Source organism: Osmia bicornis, chromosome 11, assembly GCF_907164935.1.
Source record: "Osmia bicornis bicornis chromosome 11, iOsmBic2.1, whole genome shotgun sequence".
Lineage (NCBI taxonomy): Eukaryota > Metazoa > Arthropoda > Insecta > Hymenoptera > Megachilidae > Osmia > Osmia bicornis.
This window is the reverse complement of record NC_060226.1, coordinates 5,178,634-5,196,692: the sequence shown is the minus strand read 5'-3', so window position 1 is coordinate 5,196,692 and position 18,059 is coordinate 5,178,634. Positions and strand designations below refer to the sequence as shown.

Genomic DNA, 18,059 nt, shown 5'->3' with positions numbered 1-18,059 from the left:
TCGAGCCAGCCTCGGACAAAAGAGGAGAATAATTGGCAAAAGCAGAGGGAGAGGGACGCGACAAAGGACGGACACGGACTCGGGTTAATTCGATAGCCGGGACCGGAAGGGTGCTGGGGTTTTCGAATTCGTGTGAAATCTCTTAACCGAATTCGCGGCTTCCAGAAATTTTCGGCCCTCTGAGCGACGCGATGCTCGATGATTAATCGGATCGTCGAAAAAAGTATTCCTCCAACGGGGTTGAAATTGTTAAATTTCAAAAGTTTCAGAATTTTCGAATCGTCCCACCCTCTGTTATTAAAATCATCGAATGTAAATATTTCTCTTGAGTATATAGAAAGGGGATAGGATAAAATTGAAACGAAAGGATTCTTAAAAGGGACTGTACTTTAATATCGAGACTGTACACAGCTGCACACGTGCCGTACATGCACGTAAAGCTTGGAAGCCGCGTTCCAGAGCTGGCAGCCCTTTCGCCGGGCGAGTACTCTCGCCGGTGAAAATTAATAAAGGTACAATTAATAAAAATTACACATTTTTCATCCATCGGCGGAACGGCTGGTTCCGTGGACCAACGAACTCTCGTACCCGCAGGAACTACCCTCTCCGACTCTCTTCTCGTTCGCCCACCCCTTTATACCACCGACACGTTTCGTTTCTGCTCGTTTCTGTCACGTTCTCCTTTTTCGCGCTGCCCGATGAAATTTTCTTTCTACCTCGATCGATCCCTCGCGATTCACGAGAACCGTATCGCCTTTTTTTCTGGGCTTGGTATTCGGGGTGAATCTCCTTCTTTATTAATTCTTCTTGTTGAACCTCCGTTAAACGATTTTAATGTGAAGAAAAATTTGTTTTACTGGAGATGAAGACATGGTGATTGACTAATTTTTAGTGGTTTATTTGTTGCAAACATTTACTCTGCAATCGTAAAATGAAATAATCCCTTGTAGAGGTTGGAAAAATTATTTTTAAAAAAGTAAAGGGTAAATATGATTCTCGTTTGAACAGAGAGTTAATTCCCATTCTTTCGAGAATTATTCACGCGCATTTTTCCGGGCTGTCAGGGAATCGTTTGTTCAAGGAACTCGAGCAAGAGATGCAGGGAGTATAAAATTCTGACAACATAATTACTCGCTGTGTAATTTACTCTCTGACCGCCTAGGAATGCGCCGTTTCCGGTGAACGCACGTGCGCCCATTCCCCGCGTAAATTTCACCCCCCGCTGCCAAGGAACTTTTACCCTCGATCGAGCTCTCTCTTTTTATCTCTCTTTATTAATTTCCGACGAACGCGACTGAATGTTCTGCAACGAGTAAATGGGACGATTTTTCATCGAATCCCTGGCAAGGATAATACGAGTATTTTTAATTATAATAATTTTTCAATACACGATACCTCGTTTAATTACGAATAAAACTGTAAAACTATCACTAATCCTTCCCTCCTTCGAATTTGCCGCACAAAACTCGTTGAAAAGTTTCATCAAATAATGCTACGAAGCCCAAAACAAAAGGGGTCGTTTACTAAAATCCATCTCACCCTAAAGAATGAACCCTTCGAAAGCAACAAACGAATGCAACACGACCTCCAAAACTATTATTATTCCACCTCGTCCCTGTAACCCATTAAGAAAGGGCGGGGATTGATGAACGATGAGGGACAGGAAAAAAAGAGGAGCAAGAATAAAGAATAAAGAAAAATGGAAAAAAAGAATGTATATATCAGTACCCTATCCGTCGGCACGTCGTCGAGTAAAAAGCTGTAGGGCCGCGCGCATAGACGCGCGAGTTACCCCCTCAAGCTGCACCCCCTCCTTCCTGAAGCTTTTCTACCGCGGTGAAAAATTTAATTACAAAAAAGTTTTGGCATTCCGTCAGTTTGGTTTAGTCGCAATATATCGCTCGAACTCCAGAACTCTGCGGCCCCGCCTCTACCATCCCCATTCTGGGGGTTTGTCTCACCCTTTCCCCGTAGTCCTCTCTTTCAACCCCGTGGCTCGTTCTCTATAGTCGGCTATCTGTGGTTTATTCGAGCGTCTGCCTCGAACCGCACCCCTGACCCACCTCTCGTTGGCCGACCGCTCTTCTTTTTTTTCCTACTCCGTTCCTTTTTTTTTTTTTTTTTTTTTATTAAGCATTCTCTATAATATTTTATTAATAATACGCTGGTACACCGTTGCCACGAAGGCTGTAACGCGGAAGTTGAGCTCGGTAGGTCATGGAAATCGATCAGTAAATCGATCTGCTTGGAATGGAGAATGTTTTACCCGGGAATTTTTCATTTAGTGAACTCGACGTGGTTGATAGGGCTTCCGGATCGATCGTTAAGTGTTTTCAATCGAAGGAAACTGATGCAAATTTTAATTACACACGAAAGTTTTAATATTTTTATATTTGAATGGGGATGAATTTTTGTTTATTACCGATTAAGAAATAGGTAAAGATCAATGCCGGGCGTATTGTATGGTACAGAAGGATTTTTTAAGAAGATGGTTTGAATGGTGGCTCGGTGAATTTAGTATAAAGAGAAGTTGAGATTACGGGCCGGGAAAGCACTCGATATTCGAGCTATTGCTGAAGTAAATTAGGTTACCCCAGTGTGGTTAAAATACACTCGTGTTCCAGAAGCGGTTTCGTTCGGAAATCTTATTAAAAATTTGTAGCAATGTGTTAGCTAACTTTCATCCCTTGTATTTCATCGTATCCTTAACAACTTGAAGTATTTAATCAGAAAAAATAGAAAGATACACGAAGAATCGCGCCACGTGAAGGTGGAACGCGCGAGTTTCAACCCCCCAACCGCTCCGTTGGTATCTCGAAAAGCGCGAAAAGAATCGGAGGGAAGAAGAGGACGGCGAGGGGGTTGGAATACGCGGGAACGTTCGAAAAATTCCCAGCCAGATGCAGCAGCACGGAGTGGTAGCGTATCGTAGCGAAGCTTATCTGGAAAATTATTTGCGGTGGGGCGTCGTTCGATGGCCCTCGAAGAAGAGCTAACGAACGGACGAAAGCCCGGGCCGAAAAGTCAAATAAGCAAAAAATGAAAGCCGGACCCGATCGATAACGCGGCTATACATTGATAGCCGGGGGATATGAGCGGGAATATCGGGCCAAACCAAAGGGGGATGGGAAGAGGAAGGGGTGGTGTGGTGTGGTGCGCGGAAACCCAAGTCCGGCGTCAGTGAATTCTTTTTCGCGAACAGGAGGGGATGAAATAACCGGCCAATTAGCGATCTTATTGAAAATTTGTCAAGTTCCGGCGAGAGAAGACTTCTCCGCTGGTTGTTCCATTCGAAACCAGCAGACCCCTCGTCGAACTTGCGACCAACGAAGAAATTATTTCTCTCCCAGCCTCGCCCAACCCCACCCCCGTCGGGTGGCTCTCTTTCATCCGGCAGAATTATATTCGTGTGATGTTTTTCTTTTCCTTTTTTTCCACCCACTTTCCTTCCCCGCCACCCCCGCGCCAGCTTCCATCGATGACTCCTCGAACGATTTTTCCCAGTTTTAATCAAGTTTCGATGAATTTTGTTCGGAAAGAAGCAATTTCTAGCATAACTCATCCCTTATTCCATTTTGAAAAACGAAGAACGGGGTGAACGTAGAAAAGGGATGATTTCGAATCGATGACGAATTCGAGGGTTAACCCTTGAGGTTCGTGATTGCAATTGCGCTAAAGAATGGCCCGTTAAAAATGATTAATTTAATTCGATGAGACTATTTAAGGGGTGGTTTAAATTTCAGAATATCAGTTCTTTATTAAGATCATCTGATATTGATTTAAATCTTCTCTGGAGATCATATATTTCTAGACTATTCATTGACTGAATATAGGTGAAGATATTTGTCATTTAAATGGATTAAATATCGAAGGGATGGTTTCCATTCGGCGCGATCGATTTCGAAGCTCAATCAACGATTAAAAGCTCGTCTCTTCTACTCATCTCGCGAGTTTCTATTTATGGAGTAGGCGTTGAACGATCTGCAGAAGGGGGGGGCGGGGTAGGGAGGTGATTTTTTTTTCACGTTCAACGGTTTCTCTCGGCAAACAATTAACCACGTGACGAGCGTCGTTAGCTCCCTCAGCTCGCGATTTCATTGTCTCCCCGGTGGTCGGTAAACGATCAAAACGCTTGGAACGATGCTTCGAAGGGGGATTAGAACCCGGTGTCGTTCGTTCGTTGCACCCTTTCACCCTTCTTCGAGCATTCGATATGCTTATTGGAGAACAGGTGAAAGGTGTCTTCTTCCCAGTACACTTGCGACCCCTCTTCAAAGGGGTTTGTCGGTCAGTTTTTGTTCTAGAAACTGTACCGGCATAAAGAGTTCGATCAAGACGTCTTACAAAAGAAAATTTAATAATAAGTATCAAGGAATCGGTTTAAAAATCGATTAGTTAACAGAAAACTGTTGAACAGTGAAAAGAGTTAAGCAATCACGTATCATTTCCCTCGAATTTGCAGGGTAGGTTGAAGGGTAGCTAAAGCACCCCACGGTAACGACACCCGATCGTAATCAGAAATCCGCAAAACAAGCGTACGCCGAGCGTAGGTACGTAGAACACGATTAATCGTGTCTTTGGTTCGACCAACCCCCTCTTACGAGCCACCCCTTGCGAACGTTCTCAACTTCATTTGCCGTATCCCTCGACCGGAATAACCGCGAGCCCCGGTGTTCCCTAGCAGCCAGATACCTGGAAAATTTGCATCGTTATCAGGCCGCTGCTACCACCCTTCTACCTTTCTCCTTTTTTCTCTCTCTCTCTCTCTCTCTCTGTTTCTCTTTTTATCAATCTTTCCGGGGTACTCCCTCACCCTCTTCTCTTCTTTATCCACCTTTCTCTCTATCTATCTCCGTTTCAGCCAGTGTTCGGCGCAGTTACAAGCATCGACGTATTGCCGGCCGTCGTGGAATGTATATTTTTTGACGAGTTTTCAGCCGACAGGGGATGAGAGGAGGGGGGTGGCAAGCCTCCTTCCACCACTGTCGACGACTGACAGACCGCGTCGGATGGAACGAGGACAAGGATAGAGTCCGGAGAGCAGTGAATGCGACGGGAAAGAAAAAGAGGGCTTCGAATAGCGGGTAAAAAGGGGGTGGCGAGGGGTCGGGGAGAGAGAAGGGTAGGATGAGAAGCCGACGGGAGGAAGCCGGAGGAAGGGTGGCACTCAAGAGCGAGAGAGGATTCGATCGGGAGACAGAGAAAGGATCGGTGGTAGGGGTGGTTCAGGGAGAAAGTGAGAGAGAAGGGGATGAAAGAGGCCAGAGACGAGAAAGAGGAACACTGAAAGAGGGTGAAAAGTGAGAGAGGTGGATAAGTACAGTGAGGAGCAAAACTGAACCAATAATACTGTTTTCCTCAGAAAATTATTATTCACGTATATGTGTTAGGTTTGTTTCATAAGTTCCTGACGTTTCTAAGGGTAAGAAAGTGATCTTATTTGTTTTTTCTTTTTCAAAGCATTAATATAAATCAGACAATAATTTATTCGTCTAAAATTAAGATTATTTTGCAAATAAAGGACACTAATTGAACTTGACATTAAATATCGATATTCGCAAAAACAATCGATAAATTATTGTTCAAAAGTACTTGTTACACAAAATGTCTCGCGTAACGTAGTACTACTGACTGTAAGATGATTCCACCTGCAATAGTAAATCAGAAATGTGTAACAGAATTTTATAAATATTTTGTAAATTTCTCAAAATCGAAGGACACGAAAAATTTGTATTCTACACATTTTCGACTTTGTACTTTGCACACTTGGAATCATCCCCCAGTCGGTAGTACCACTTTATATAAGACACTCTGTGTAAATAAATAAATAATAATAATCTTCTGGAAAAATGATTTCATTGGTTCAGTTTTGCTCCTCACTGTATGTCTCTGTCTGGCACAGACCACCTCCGTCACCCTTCTCCTCTTCCTCTAACTCTACCTCCACCTCCTCCTGAGTGAGCTCGCCTCACCGTCAGCCTCGACCAGCCACCCTCAACCCTCGTATCCACCCGCGAACTGAGGACAAAAATCAATATGAACGTGTAGCCATTTCTCTTTAATCTACCGCTTACTGGCTAGGAACCGAACCGAACTGCGTCGAACCAGAACCGGACTGGTCGCTCGGTGGCTTTCTTTTTCCAACCCCCTCTGGCCCTTTCTCGCCCTTTCTTTCGTTGCTTCCGTGTCTCTCTGTCCCTTTTCTCTGATCGGTTGGTCTCGTTCGTTTTTTCTTCTATTCCTGCGATTCCCTTTTTCTCTTTCTCTTTCTCTCTCGACGTCCACCCTTCTGCCTCCGCAACCCCTTCCGATCGCTCACCGTATATAACCAACCCCTTCCTCCTTTTTTCTCTCGAACGCGTCGCAGGGCACCGCGACGTCTCTCTATACCTGGCCGTCCTCGAAATTAGTAGCCGCCACCGGTACTCCGGGCTACGAAATGCAAGGAATTTTCGATAGCACCCCAATTCAACCCCCCCAACCATACCATGTACATCCCCCTCGTCGAGTTACCCTCTTTTTTTCTCTTTCCTTCGTTTCTAGCGTCACTCGTTATCGCTAGTCGACGCTTCTGCCGTCTCTATTTTCTTCCCCTTTCTTTCTCACCCCTTCCGAGGAATCTTCAGCCCCTAACGCATCAGTTACAAGAAGTTAAAGGATAATCCGTTGATTATGGGTTGATTGAACTCATTCTCTTTACGACGAGAATGATACTCTTGAGAATTTTATTAGGTTCGATTAAGGATAAGAGTTCTCTTAGAATTAAAATTTACTAAAATATTAAATTAGCATTAGAACTGTGACTGTTTGAATGAGTATTTTTGAGTGACAAAAGGAAAAGTTTTCAAAGGGGTTCGAATTCCTCGAATCAATTTTTCTATTCGAACGTTACCAGAAAGGATGAAGTACACCTACTATGTGTATTCTATCGAAAACGAAACTGAAAAACAAACAGTACGAAAAGCTGTATCTGTCACTACTAAAATTTTCCTTTGCAAATTTCGAAGTACCTAAAATATTTTACGGAGTTGTTTAACATTCCTCTGATTTTTCCAAATTTTATTTTTTCATCGGATTTACTCGTCAAAGTTTTTGCCTCCAGTCTTCCGACAGCTGAATCCTTTTCACGTGATGCCTATTTAAATATTTGGGAAGGGGGGAGGGGGGGCAAGCTGAGGGAAGGGGTGGGATCGAGAAGATGTAATCGGCGTGCTCATTATTTATGATGATCCCTGGTAATTAGGAAACTCGTGGACCCGGATCTGAGCGATTTCGTTGACGGTGACGCGAATTGACGAGCTCGAGTGACGTCGATCGACGAATTGACGGCTGCTGGATTGCGAGTCGAGCGTTCGGTGACATCGAAATCGATATTGTTTATAATACCTTCATTATTTTTAACCCTTTAAATATTGAATACTTCCGGCGAATAGGATAGTGTCACCTGTGGCCAAACCTCAGGTGTTAATCATTTTTCAACTACACGTTCATTCGCGGAAACAACGATGGTCTGGTACGAATTGACAACATCAAAGTATCGCAAAATAACACTCAAGGCGCACCAATTAAAAGCTTAAACTTGATAGACACAACAAACAATGCGGGAAATTCATGGATACGCTAAGTGCTTTCTCGGGTTAGAAAATCGGCGTTAAACGCAAGAAAGTTTAGAAATATTGATTTTCCTTCGGACTTTCCCACCGTCGACGAAGAGCATTAACAACATTCTACGAATTAATCGTACAATAACGATAATTTGCGTGGTTACTCTGGGGTCCTGTATTTCCTTTCGAGTTAGGCGTCTCGAGTATCGAAACACCGGGCTAAAGTGGAAGTAGAACGAGTCGATATAGGTCAGACCATAATCCACGACTCGCTAGGCTGATTTCGATCGTCGTTAAGCGACCACGTACAAACTCCAAAATAATATTTCAAATTATTAAATAAAATAAAAGTAAAAAGCTGACCTTTCAATCATGAATAATCAGTTCCTAAGAACTACCTTAAAAATCTCCAAGTATCTTCCTCTGATAATCGGAAACACTAAAGTAGCGAGGTTGTATCCGACACCGATAACCCTGTTCCAAAAAAAAAAAGAGATTTGGCGATCCATGAGGATACGTTCAGCCTATCGCAGGCCGGAAGCAATTTTTCCATTTCGTTCATTGCACGACAGAGAAAGAGAGAGGATGGTAATACACCCCCTTCATCCCTTTGGATAGAGAACAAAACGTATACACACGTACACGATATCCAAGCCTCCTCTCTAATACCTCTTAATGCTTATTCCAGTCGTGGACCGGAAGTTAGCCCAGTTCTGTTTTGACTCTCCTATCCCCCTCTTCTATATACTTTTCTCTCCGGCAGAATATTTTTTATCCTCTTTTTTTACTCGTTTCGTTCGTTTGTTTTGCACGAAGAAGCGGAAGATTTATCGACGAAGAGCGATACCCCAGCTGCAATATTCAACGCTGGAAGCTTAGAGCTACTGCACCGGTGCACGAGGGTGGTTGATGGTATGGTGGTGGTGGTGGTGGTGGTGGTAGTGGTGGTTGTGATGGCGATGGTGGTAGTGGTGGTTGGCTTTACGTGGACACCAGGCTAGCTCTACGGTGTAGCACGGTGTAGTACGCCACTGTTGCTGGCTACATATAGATTATTGATCAGGCAATAACTCAAGGACTAGTCGGGGCGCATATTACCACCATACCAGCCAGCCAGAGCCAGCTACGTTCCGGCTAACGTTGGTACGCAGTAGTTATGCTAATTAAAGGCAACCTTTCGGCCCCGCGGCCGACATAACCTGGCCATAGCCGGAGATCATTATGCGCACATGTGCCTGTCGCACCGAAACGAATCCCTTCGACTGGCCCCGCCGTTAATGAGTTTCTTTTTCACCCCCTCGCCTGCTTCGGCTTGCAACCAAATAGACTGCCGCAACGAGAATTCGGCTGCTACGTGGCAAAATATGTATTTCTATATTGGAATTGGGGGTTGAAATTCTTTGTTTGTTTTTAGAAAGACGAAGACAAACTAATCGTTGTTAATTTTATAATGAACGTCGTGAAACGAAAGGGGATTGCTCCGTTCTTACGAGACTTTGTTCTCTGGGGATCAATCTTAAGTAACATTTTAAACGATTGTTATATTCATTTATAAGGGATATTCAATTTAGATTTTCCGAGCCATTAATGATATCAAATAATATTTCAAAACTGAATGGTTTCTGCGGATGCGTTTCTCTTTTTGTGTAGGTACATTTTTATATGATTTACAGATTCTCGAAGTTTGCAGAGTATTGAAAATACTGAATATTATAAATGAATTAATCTCTTTCAGTTTCTCTAATTAATGAAAACGTAATTCAGAGGTAGAATCTCAGCTATTTTTCAATGGAAAAATCCTCGAACCGAAAAAACAAATTCGCGAACGGAACGAAAATTTTATTCTACATTTTTAACTTATTTTTCGCTGTAGAAATCAGCCCTTTTTGCTCTTGTACCGTGATTACAGAACCAGGCCCTGTATATTTTTCTTCCTCTCTCTCTCTTTCGTTAACTCTCCATTTTTACTCTTTATTTTCTTTTCTTTTTCCATCAGAACAGAGTCTCCCCTTTCTGTTTCTGTTCGATCGTTGCTTCTCTCGGTCTCTTTTTAAAGGGGGCGAGCTAGAAAAATTCGCCGATAAGCGCGAGCTCTCTATCGGTTTTGTCCGAATATGAATACCTGAGACCCGAGCCCCGGTAATAATGCATTTTCCAAGCCCCCTCTCCGTCCCTCCGATGCTGCCCGCGTACCGCGCCAGCATTAATTAATGGGCGAATTAAATTTTAGGCGACCGCCAGCGGCGTCTAAATGTTTAATTAACTGGCTAATTAATTGGCGGTCGGATGTTCCCGTTACGACACGCGTTCACTCGGTCGCCGCATCAGCTTCGACGTTCTCGAACGAGGAACGCGTCGCGCGTGCCTTGAAAGGGGTAATTTTTTCAAAAAATATAGAACGCGGTAAATGGACTATAAGATTTTTAGATCAATTTATAAAATTTCGAATCGTTTCAAATCATCGTAAATAACTTTCCGCCCTAACTTCTTACGTTTGAAAGAAAAGGGTAGTGTTAGAAGAGCCCGGCAGAAGGGTTGAAGAGCACGCACAGACGCCATTTCCTAAACCAAAAGCGTATTTTAGAACAAGACGAGCATTCAACGAAGAACTAAAGAGGATTCCCCCACGAAACAAAAAGGAGAACGCAGTAGACAACGGGCAGGGGGTTGAAGGATTTTCGAAGCGAACCACGACGACGAGGGTTGCACGGTGGTTGGCGATGTCCAAGTAGAAGAGAGAGAAGCTTTCTTCTTTTCTGTCGTGGCATTTTCCATAAGTGGATCGTTACGTCGATCCGCGACGCTGTATCGGTGGGGTGGAAAAAGGGATCCATCGGGATACGAGGAGGGATGGCGTATCAATGCGAAGTGGCCGTGGTAGGAGGATGAGAAAAAAAATGTATAATGAAAATACTCGAGCTTATAATAGCCGTGAAAGTCGGCCAAGAAATCTCGTACGAACGCCACTCGGCACTCGTTAATTCTCTGGGATACATGAATTTCGTTTCGTCCTTATTGTTGTTTTTTTGTTATTGTTATTGTTGTTGCTTTTGTGCGACGAGCAGCCACGTCGATTATCTGTTTCTCATCGAGAGTCGACGAGATATATCGGCTGCTTTCTCGCACGATTCAAAAGGTAATCGACCAACGTAATTGCTCGTAATTGCCGCTTCAAGATGTATATATATTATTCGTCGCGAAATTACGCGGTATAAAGGATATCATTTTTACTTTTTTTTTTTATTTGGAAGTCTGCGATTCGAACGTTGATCGTGCAATTACATAGGAAGGGAGATTGTACAATTGCGGAGGAGTAATTATTAATAAGAAACTTGAAGGGTTGTATGGCGATCGCGATTACAAGAATTTTTGTAGAGGGTTCCGCTGGTACAGGGAAGGAAAGAGAGGGAATTGCGGTGGTTTGTTAATAAATCAACGTCATAAATCAATGACAGAACGATCGACGGCGACAAAGTAGAGCCTCCTAAAAATGAAAGGAAACGAAAATTGTTTCCAGCTCGATACGAGAAACGGTCCTGTTTCGGTCCATCGGTTACGACCGTAATCAGAACTGACCTTAAAGCTTATCGAGGACCATTAATTAATTGTCATCAATTAACTCGATACCCAAGGAATTTTCACGGTGATTTGTAATTTCGTTTGACGAAGAGAGGAGAATAGAATTTCTATGACTGCTAAAAGGAATTCTTACGTTTCGAAAGAAAAGTTCCAAGTAACCAAACATTGCAAAGTGCACTGTACGTTCCATGCGAAAACCACTACTTTCGACAAATTCTACCTCTAATCTAATAAGCAGAATTATTAAAGTAACCCCTTTCCAAAATTCACTACATCCGCATCGAATATACGAATTTACCCGTCGCAATTCCACGTCGAAGTCTGAGGAACAGAGCAGCCCGAAAATTGGCCGCTATCGTCTGTCGGCGCAGTCGAAAATGGTGTGTGTACCTTGCACTCGAGTCACGGAATCGATCGAGTAGCGTTAGAAGCGTTTAGACGACTGTAACTTCCTTGTGTGGTTGGGAGCAGCATAACGAGAGAGCAGTTGAAGAGATCGACGGAAGTGGTGGAAAAGAGGAGGTGCACGAGAAAGGATCAAAGAATCAGGGAGCATCTGGTGGAAGTGATCCGGTCGAGACGCGAAGAATCGTCAGCATATGGGGGTTGTAATGCGAAAAGGAGGTAATTAAGCCACTAACGATCGATTCGAACGAGAAAGTTCAGAGAAAGCTGGAGGTTAAAGAACGAAATGCTGGTTGAAAGAATTGGTAGATCCATCGATGCCTAAGTTACGTCGAAAGGGATGCAAGGGGTTGAAAATTGCCAGTTAGAAGCAATGGTTAGAGAAAACTCGTTCCTTGAAGAAAAGACGGTCACCTAATGGGGTAGATGTAGACACTGGAGATGTGAATAAGGTCGAAACAAGGAGAATATGAAAAGGAGTGATAAAAATTCTAACATGTTTGATTAAAAAAAAAATTGAAAGGAAATTAATTTGTCACCTTTTAACGTTTCGAATTGAAATCTTTATCGTTAGGATCTTACACGTAGGGATTTTCCATTATCAAACCAAGTCTCGGAAGATACAGAGGAGACGGAAAAAGGTCCAGGGGGGGTGTAGAAGGGGGCTTGTCGAAGGTTTCTTGGTTCGACTGGTGCGGCTGCAACGAAACTAGCGGCCAATGGGGTAACGCAGCCGAGCCATTATTGGAAACTCGTTACATGCACGGTGCCCCACGCCGTTACAAAGGCACACCATCCCCCTCCAACCCCTTTCGATCCTTCGTGTCGCCGCCCCTGTGGCCTCCGTTACACAAGTACCCGCTGGAAGCAACTACGTCGTCGCCGTTAGTTCGCACCCCCACAACCTCCTCGTACACCAACCACCCCATCCTGTCCCCTCTGGAACTTTGTCTTATTTGCTTCTACCTACTTATGCGAAATTTCCAACCCCCAAAGTTGCTACGTCATTCCTTTAACTATTACGCTCCACCCTTGTTAGATGATTCGACTGACCATTTTTGGCCAATCGAATGACCTTGGTTAATTGCGAACGCAAGAATCCTATATTTAAGCTGGAATTTTCCAACTTCTAATACTTCGACTTGAAATTTTCCACCTTACGCTTTTAGGTATAGAAAGTTTCTAAAAATTGTCCACTCTGGGCATTTTAAATATAGAAATTTTCCACCTTGGAAATTGAAAAATATTATATAGACATTTTCTAAAAAAAAAAAAGAAAGAAAATCGGCAAACGAGGCAGCACAAATTTAGTCCAATTTCTTGTCAATCAAAATCAATTGGGGAATTCGCAATTAAGAGGCGCCACACAGAACAATCATTGCATCATTTAACGTGGTTCAATCGGATCAATGAATCAAAGCTGCCGTTTGTTTTTCGACGAGAGATCGATTAGTCGAATAACCGGACGAGACAGGGTGGAAAAAGGTTACAAACGGTCGTAGAAAGGGGCTGAACGAAGAAGCTTCCGCGTGTTACGTGAAGTTCATTCAAAATACAATCGATGAGGGTTGTTTAATTTTCACGAGTAGGAACTTTTCGAGCGACGAAACACGGTTAATCGAGCGATCGAAACGTCGATAACGAAACCCTCTAATCAGCTAGCATTTTAAATATACGTTAACGCGACCGACCATTTCCTAATTAATGAAGCTAAATAATAAAGTTGTAGAGATAATGGTATTTACCTTTCGATAACCATCATTGATTTTCTATATTTCCCCTTTGATAACGAAATGCTTATACGTTGGTTGAATAAACATTAGACAATTCTGATGTTTGAGAATTTTTCAGAACTTCATAATTATAAGTTCTCCTTCTGTCATCAATATTTAATTAACAATTCAAATAGGAACTTATTATCAATGACGAATCGATTTCACTTTTAATTTATAAATAAACCCGATGTATTGCATCGAAAGTTCTTCTGAAACTCGAATGGAGTTCACCCCTATTTCAGGGTGTGTTTGTGCATATATAATGCTAGGAACAAACGTCTTAAGGTAGATATCGGTGATTTTTCAACCAAATTTTCTCGCGGCCCACTAAATAAATGCTCTGGAAGCTCATGGAAATAAATCTTAAATCATGCTTGCGATGTTCCAGGCTTTAAGTGAGTTTGAACGACACTTTTACCCCCCTCGCACCCCCTTTTCCACCGAACATAGCCGGAGGTGTGTGAAATATTATTGCGACATTTATCTCTGGGGACACGGAGCAGGTATTTTACTACGAGCCAAGATTCCAGGGACGTACAATTTCCTGATCGGTGTCCCGGAATTTCCCCAATTTTCCTGCAATGTTCGATTAACTTTCTGGCCAACGATCAGCTTCTCCCTTCTTACAGAATATTAAGCGATTGACGGTAACAAATGACGATTTAATACGTGTTGCAGGGTAGAAATGAATAATTTCATTATAATCAGTTCGATTCACTGTATGTTTCAAAGAGGAATCAGCCATTTTGTACGAAGAATATCGACGAAACGTTTGATAGTCATCTTCGGTAAACTTTCAGCTTCAAACTGATAGGGCCTAAATGTCATTAGGCGATACCTTTCTGACAATCAAATCGTGTCAGACTTCGCAGATTCATCTCGTGTGAAATTCACCCCTAATCGGTCCAGCTTGTCATCGGGTATCCAAGAAACACGAGCAGGCTCTAAATTTCTCCAATCCTCCAAACAAAGAATCGGACAAGTTAACCATACCAACCCCTCGCTTTCCAATCGTCCACCCTTAAAAGTGTCTTCTTTCTTAAAGGGAACAACGGTTCATTATCGAAAAATTGATCTGATTAGGCGACGGTACTTCCATCGAAACTTTTCGCCGGACATCCCTCTCGATTCCCACGTCTCGCGAGAATCCGTCTCGCGGAATTAAGGGTGCGCTTGAACTCTTCACCTGCACCCACCCCTCGACAACTAAACTTTCCGCCCCGAAACACGCCGCGTTAATTGGCGCAGTTTAAAAGTATCGCGAATTTTAGTGAAATTTCGAGATAAAGTTCGGCAAACTTACGAGATCGAGAGATACAGAGGGGTGCTTTCAAAGACTTACTCTTTTCACACCGGATACACGCTACTCGGACAAATATTTCGAGGCAAATATTATAACTATTACGAGCGAAAAGAGGGAGCAGAATTTTTCAGCGGTCCAGGATCGAAACGATATTGTGGCAGCGACGTGCGTTTGACAAGAGTCGACGAAAACCGCTCGGTATTTCCGTGATATCGCGAACCGTACTCGCGTCAAAGAGCACGCGTACGATAACGATTAATTTCATTAGTAACGAAGTAATTAGTTCGAGCGACAGCGTGTGTCTGTATCCTGAAATATTTTTAACAGCAGAGACACTGACATGTCCCTGATACGTTTCCTAACGCACCACCGGAAGTAGAGAAATCTCGCCGAATTTCTGTGCACCCTCTCATCGACCGAACGTATTCATTTTCTCCTTTTTTTAATTACCCACAAGATAAACGAACGAAAAAATGCAGAAAACGCTTGATACGATAAAATACTGTCTAGAAATGTAGTTTTGAAGATGATTGACATTGTTCCAGATTAAATTTCAACTTCTCAGGACAGTCAAACGTTCCATGATCGATATTTAATTTAATCTTCCAACCCTTCCGAATAAAAATCCATTTTTTTTTATTTCATTATAAACTTTCGAAACGTGTAACGCCAAGCATTTCACTTCTCCGGTTACCTTCCACCCCTCCTGAAACCCCGGAATCGCAAGTTTTCTCTACAAGTCCAATCAACTCCGGGAAACTTGACAAAAAAAAAAGCCACAGAGAGCAAGTTGTATGCAGAAAAACCTAAAGTCGAGCATGGTACAAATTTTCTCCATCCCCCAAGTCGCCTAGGAAAATCAGAGCGGCGAATAAAAGGAAGAATTTCTCTCTCCGATTCCGATGATAGCCCTTCTACCTCGAACTACATTGAAATAAATAAAAAAAAAAAGAAAAAAACAAGACTAAAATACACGTATACAGAGGGAAAGAGAGAGAGAAAAAAAAATAGGAAACACGAGGGGGTTGGGGGATGGGATCGATTGGCGTCGAAGCGGACCAAGTCGAACGAAAAACGTCGAAGGCATGGTCGAAGTAGCAACGAGGCAAGGTAATCTCGCTACTCTTCGGCCGCTCATTCAAATCCTACGCTAAATTTCAATCTGATGTGTACAAAAGTCGAGCCCTTCCGTCCCTGCCAACCACCCCCCGCGCGCCATCCCCGATTCGGTTCCTCGTCACATAACGGAACGACTCGTGCTCGAGGCAACGGTCCATTTCTACGATCCTATCCCCAACCCACCCACCCTCCCCCCCTATCTTTCACCCTCTTTTTGCACCCGTTCGCCCACGTACATCCCCGATGCACACGTGTGCACCAGTCCATTTGAATCTAGCCACTCGAACGCGCGCTGGTACACTGCGAACCAAAAGTTTCGCCTCGTGCCACTCGAAAGAGGGTGAGAGATAGGGTGAGACAATTTTTTGGAGGAGGTACGATGACGATCGGATAAGGATGTTTGGACGGTTCGTGGCTGTGTTCTTTGCGGGTGAATTGAAAGTTTGGGGTAAGCGTTGGAGAGGGTGATGGTTAATTGGGGGAGAAATTAGGGAATTGGGGTGGCAAAGTGGTGTGCTGTCTCAATCTTGGGTTAACCGAGGTTTTTATAGTCATGGGTGCATTCGAGGAATGAGAGAATTTGTTGAAATTTGAAAGTCAACACTTTTTCACCCTCTTCTATGAAACGGTTGCTTGTATATATTTATCTTAGTTATTTCCAATCTTCAGAAATGACAAAATTCGATTCTAAATGACACGAGGGGAATTAAGACGAGACCGAGCCATCATTGGAATAACTTTTGCCCGCTGATGTATGTATGCCAGAGAGAGAGAGAGAGAGAGTCAGAAAACCACCCCCTTGCCAGCGGAGTCCTTTTGAGCCAACCACCCCCTTCCGACGTCGTATCCATAGCTCGAACGTCCATTTCCCTCGATAGAGTCCCGGCAATCCGTGGTGTATCGGCTCGCGTATACACACGGCCGTCGCGGCGCACAGCGTCGAGGCAGGCGCAGCTAATTAAACTTCGCCAGCCACAACGGAGAGTACGTTAGACTTTCATTCGTTCGGCTTTCTTGCTTCTCGGAATCGAACTCGCCGGCTTGCAGGCTTCTTTACGCGAATTACACCGGGGAGGGTGGATTTTTGAGCCCCGTTATATACCGTTCGACTGATTTTATTCGCCCACCCTCTCCCAACCCCTCCAAGACTTTCTATCGGAACGAGACGAGAATGCCGGGGAAAAATGAAAGTTCGAATTCGTTCGGAATAGATTCTCGAATGGGATGACTACGTACTTTGACTGCTGCTGGAATGATTGATTCGAATCTTTTTTTGGGGGATGAGAAAGTGTATGATTATTGAAGACGCGTGTACAATTAGGGGTAACATTCACAAGTATGTTTCTTAGGAATCGAACGAGTTTAATAACATTTTATAAATAATTCGTTAAATATGTTTCTTTTTGTAAGGGTGAATGATACACGAAAGAAGAGATATAATTTCGTTTCAAAAGTGATTATTACAACAGCAATTAGTAATCGATCAGGATTGTTATTTTGTTTTTATTCACGATAAAATAATAAGCTTTCTGTACTGATATTAATATCCATATAATTGTATGATGGGGTGAGTGTTCAAAGTAACGATTTGCTGCGTTGATTAATGATGCGAAATTATTAACAAGAAAATATTCATTTTGAATAATACACCCAATGAAAATGATTAATGGACCGTAATTCAACGACAGATCGATGATTTTCCAGCTAAACGTATCGGTAGATATAATTAATCGCAAAATTCACGATGAACTCGAAGAACTCGAGCGATTCGAGTTCGATGAAAATAGTACGAGCACGCTGGGGCTTCGGGTTATTCGGAACGCTTCGATAACGGATAGATCGATATAAAACGAGGGCCGATTAATTAATTCGATTGTGCCAGATAACGCGAATCCTCCTTCTCGTGCATCGTTCGAAACCCATGCTCGAAAACGCGCGCGCACGATCGTATTTAAAAATAAAGACACTCAAATTTTAGAAAATCTTTCTGCCTCCGTTGTATTACAACAATTAATATCGACAGTTTATCAAATTTAGAGCAAATGATCATTTGAAACGTTTGAAGATTCTATAAATGTTCATTTCAAATCTTCAAATTGCGTTGTTCCAAGAACAGAATATCGATTCGGTATGTTGGAAATCTCAAATTAAACCCCGTTTAATTCTTAAAGAAATGGTCCACGATTAATTTCAACCCCTTTCGTCGAAGGACAAAGATTCACGACCTACTTCATCGAATTATCGAACGATCGTCCCAGGAGGAGTTTTATTATT

General features: G+C 43.0%; 3 protein-coding genes across 5 annotated transcripts in view; 2 read left to right on the top strand and 1 right to left on the bottom strand.

Annotated features, from left to right (window-relative positions):
* Nucleotides 1–18,059, top strand: part of LOC114872453 (caveolin-3-like) — a 191,649-nt gene that overhangs the window by 140,893 nt on the left and 32,697 nt on the right. The gene's annotated exons all lie outside the window — the stretch shown is intronic.
* LOC114872422 (glutaryl-CoA dehydrogenase, mitochondrial) overlaps nt 1–18,059 on the top strand; it is a 78,311-nt gene that overhangs the window by 37,679 nt on the left and 22,573 nt on the right. The gene's annotated exons all lie outside the window — the stretch shown is intronic.
* The window catches only part of LOC114872447 (one cut domain family member 2-like), a 66,359-nt gene that overhangs the window by 34,761 nt on the left and 13,539 nt on the right, over nt 1–18,059 (bottom strand). The gene's annotated exons all lie outside the window — the stretch shown is intronic.